The 4,428-nt window shown below is 37.2% G+C and overlaps 1 long non-coding RNA gene across 2 annotated transcripts; it reads right to left on the reverse strand.

The window, feature by feature from the left end:
- Positions 1-2,190: 2,190 nt before the first annotated feature.
- On the reverse strand, positions 2,191-3,964 carry LOC120267663. Of its 2 annotated transcripts, XR_005538523.1 has the most exons (4): positions 3,736-3,964; positions 3,166-3,227; positions 2,623-2,847; positions 2,191-2,380 (listed from the first exon to the last, which is right to left on the reverse strand). It is a non-coding gene; the product is annotated as an uncharacterized LOC120267663 (long non-coding RNA). The 2 variants fall into 2 exon arrangements; XR_005538524.1 differs by lacking the exon at positions 2,623-2,847.
- Positions 3,965-4,428: the final 464 nt, after the last annotated feature.

Below are 4,428 nucleotides of genomic sequence, written 5' to 3' on the forward strand. Positions count from 1 at the left end.
ACCTTTGTCAGAATATTGAGAAGATGATGAACTCATATTGGTGGGGCACAAGCAGAAAAGAAAATAGAGGAATCAATTGGATGAATTGGCATAGATTGTGTAATATGAAAAGCCATGGGGGCCTTGGTTTTCGACAAATTCATGAGTTTAACTAGCCATTGCTTGGAAAACAATCATGGAGACTTCAAACATCAACAAATTCTTTAGTGGGGAAAGTTTTTAAGGTACGCTATTTTCCAAAGACATCTTTCCTTGAAGCCTCCCTCAGCTCAAATCCAAGTTATATATGACGTAGCATATGGTGAGCCCAAGATCTTATCCGTAGAGGTGGGAAGTGGTGTATTGGAAATGGTAGGTTTGTGTCAGTCTGAAAATTAGCTTGGCTACCTGATCATACCAATCTCTATATCTCTACAAGTATCATGGAAGGAAGAAAGGACTGGCGAGTTGCAGACTTGATTGATGGGGAGAGAAGAAGCTGGAATCTTTCAAGTCTCTTGGAGTTTAATCAATGAGACCGTGAATTAATTTTGCAGATCCCTTTGAGTCTCTGAAATGTCAAGGACTCCTTCTATTGGTGGTTAGAAAAGTCTGGTAATTACACAATCAAGAGTGCCAATTATCTATTAACCCATTATGAAAGATCAACTCAAAACACATGTCTTGATCCATTTTGGAGAAAGTTGTGGTGATTAAGATTGCCACCAAAGGTTAAAAATTTTATGTGGAGAACAACATCATGTTGTTTGCCTACAAGAGCCAAATTACTCTCTAGAAAGGTTCCCATTGATCCATGGTGCGTTGTATGCAATTGTACCACTGAGAGAGATCTTCACTTGTTTTTGACTGCTATTTAGGCATTAGATTGTTGGAATATGGCTGGTTTATACTTCAACTTGACTCCAGTGGCTTCTTTATTGGAGAAATTTTCTGCTATCTTCTAGACCTTAGGAGTTGAGCAATGTGCAATCTTCTCCATGGTATGTTGGGCAATATAGGAACATGGAAACATGCTACTATTGCAAGGTAGATCACAAGCTGCGCCTGTGATTGTGAACTTAGCCATAACATATCTAAATCAATGGAGTGAGGCTAAGTTCTTTTCTGTTAGTGATAACTCACCACCATCGTGTCCCATTGCCGCCACTTGGTCTTTTCCAACTCCGGGCACTCTCAAAATGAATACGAATGCTGCAGTGAACAAACATACTAACAAGACAGGTTTGGCAAGGATTACACGATGTCATTCTAGTACCATGATAGCTTCAGGTTGTACACCTATAGTAGGTACAATTGATGTTCCACTTGCTGAAGCACTGTCGATTCGTGAGGCCCTCTCGTGGTTGAAGGACCATAATATATCTAATGTGATTGTAGAGTCAAATGAGAGACTATAGTTCAATCCATTAATAGTCTTGAAGCTCTACAATCTGACATGGGCCTTGTTATTCTAGACTGTCATTTTCTTATTCAAGCTTTGAGTAATGTAAGCAATGTCTCCATTAGGGGATCAACGTATCATGCTGCTAATGCTCTGGCAAAAGAGGCATGTTCAATGTCTGGTCCGAATTGCTTGGAGAATGCTCTACCTAGCCATTTGTCTTATGTTTTGATGGCAGTTGAATGATGGTACTTTACCTTTCAAAAAAAAAAAGCAAGCTTCCAAAAATGGCCTTAGATGACATAGGCTTGTGGTTGTCATAGTACGAAATTCACACATATATGCATGCAAATAAAAAGCCTTTGCTGGGGTAAATATGTAATTATGTTATGTTATAGATTTTTTATTTAAAAAAAACTAAAAAGTAAACTTGTGAGATGGAGTTACTAGGCCTAATTCCCTAGAGAAGTGGCCCAACATTATTAAAAATCCCAGTCCAATAAGTTAAAATGAAAATATTTTTAAATATCCCTTGTATTTGTTTAATGGAACTCCTCCTAAGAACTTATGTATTCAATGAGTAATGCTATATACGATGACAACCTTACAAGAATTCTCAACACAACTCATGTGGCTGCAGTCACGCCTTGACACACAGCCAGGCACGGAACAACCGCTGCGTTAATTCAAGTGAGGTGAATAACATCTTCCCTAAATTAACACAAGGCTGAAAACTTAGTCAAACATATATTCAATCACAACTAAGAAATACAACATACCATAATCACACATGGAGTAGACATTATAGATATAGTCATAGAACAAAATACGAGTAAACAACGTGGTATAGATATCAAATTATACAACCCAATGGATCCAGTCTATACAAGGACACAAAATACACAACATGCTCCAAAATAGTGTGTACAGACCTACAACACAAAAGACAACACATAAGCAGCTTCCCAGCACAAAGATTGATTGCATGCTCTATTCAACCTGAAGGTGAGAAAAAGAAGAGTGATGAGTAATACTATTACTTAGTGAGTGAACAAGCCACATAATTCGAATAGGATCGAAATGAGACTAATAGGTAAGCATAAATAATAGAAAAAAAACTTATAGCTTAAAATCAAGTATAAGTACTATTGAAAGGATAATCATTTGGAGAATGCACATTTCACCAGCAAATCATTTCTGTGTTGTGAAAACTCATCGGGCTAGCCTCAAAGAATGTTCACCTTAATTGTGGCCGCAATTAGGGTTTCGAACCCGCCAAGGTTAGTTTTAAGTGTAATAAAATTGATGAGATAACCCTCCTTGGCGTTGGCCTCTGAGAGACTCATGTGGTGACCCTGAGTGTCTCAGCCAGTATTTGTCCCATTTAAGCTCTCTACGAGCCTCTTGATATGGGTAAAGTAATGGTCAATCACGCTGCCTCTACAAGTCAGTCATGGAGACCTTCACTACAGTGAATCACACAAAGCATGTCACCATCAAATCACGTCAAAACATTTTCATAACATTTACATATGGTAAAGTACAAGACTTTCATCTCACAAGTGTTACATTTTCAATAACATAAACATGTCCTTTCACAAAGCAAGTGATACCACATTTTCAAGAATATCACATTTTCTTTCACAAAGAAGAATAAGCTGCAAAGAAGAATAAGGAGACATCAAACAAAATCTAAAGTGTATAATTATATTCCAAAACCATGCATATTAGTTATCATTCAAATCCTAATCGAGTATGTGTTTAAACCACACAAATTCACTCACAAGAAAACCCAAAATGTAGTCAAGCTCCTCCAAAGCCTTGCTTTTACTCAATGGCTCTCCTCCTACAAATACGAAAGCAATCCCAACATGGAAACATAAGAGTAAAACACGAAAATGAAAATCAAACACAATAAAGGAAATAAAACAAATTCAAAGCCCACAAATAGGAATTTGGGCCTGCCCTAAGGTTGATGAAATGATGACTAGATAAGAATTATAGCCCTAACTTCAAAGATTACAAAACAATATGTGGCAATGTGGATTGCTACAGTACCCCAAAAACAATTCTTGGGTCTAAAGTGTTTTCAGGCTAAGCTATAGTAACCGAGAGGTTAAACTTTACAAAACTCATTGGAATACATCCCTCACATACTAAGGTTTTCAAGTAACACACTAAAGAGATGTATAACCACTCCTAGAGCATCCAAAAACCATGGTATAGCTCCAAAATTCTATTAAAAGAGATATGCAAACTTCTCTAACTAAGAAAGAACATGAAGAACAACAAGAACAACAAGAAACTCTTCTCAACAAAGACTCAACGACATTTATACAAAAGGTCACACTTACAAACTCAAAGGTTGCAAGTTCAAAGGTTACAAGCTCAAAGGTTCATGCCAAAGAACACACATAACACAATAAAACACCAACTTGCAAAGCTACTTATTACTCTAATCCCCTTCAATGAAGAAGGATTGGCTCTTTAATTCCAAAGAACCTTGAAAATTAGATGGCACATCAAGGGAATAATGATGAACAACCAGCTAGTAAGGCTTCTCTAAAATTCTCAACTTTTGGAGAAGTTTGGAGAAGTTTGGAGAAGCTTGGAGAAGCTAAGATTATAAGGGATAAGGTTTAAATTAAGCAAAAAGACCATTTTATCCTCACCACTTCAAAAGAAACACTAAATTATCATTACACAAACAAAATAGAAAAAAATGACCTCCCATTGAAAATGAACAAATACCTAATGCTTACAAAGAACAAACAAAAGCATGAAACAAAGAGGAGAACAAGATATCACAGCTGCCACCTCAATAACCCATTTTTCTCTCCTATTCAGCTCAAGTGTATGACTTTCCTTTTATTGAAAAAAATCGATGCCCTAATCCCTCTTCATCTTCATCCTCGTCTTTGCCTCACATCAACCCTTTGCCGGTCACCTAACTCTTGTCACCCCGGCCGTAGCTCACAGTCCTTATTTCTACAACATGTCTCACTCTCGTTTCTCCTGTTTCTTGTAGCTTGTCCATGTGTGTTCAT

Source organism: Dioscorea cayenensis, chromosome 8 (assembly GCF_009730915.1).
Source record: "Dioscorea cayenensis subsp. rotundata cultivar TDr96_F1 chromosome 8, TDr96_F1_v2_PseudoChromosome.rev07_lg8_w22 25.fasta, whole genome shotgun sequence".
In the NCBI taxonomy this organism is placed as follows: domain Eukaryota; kingdom Viridiplantae; phylum Streptophyta; class Magnoliopsida; order Dioscoreales; family Dioscoreaceae; genus Dioscorea; species Dioscorea cayenensis.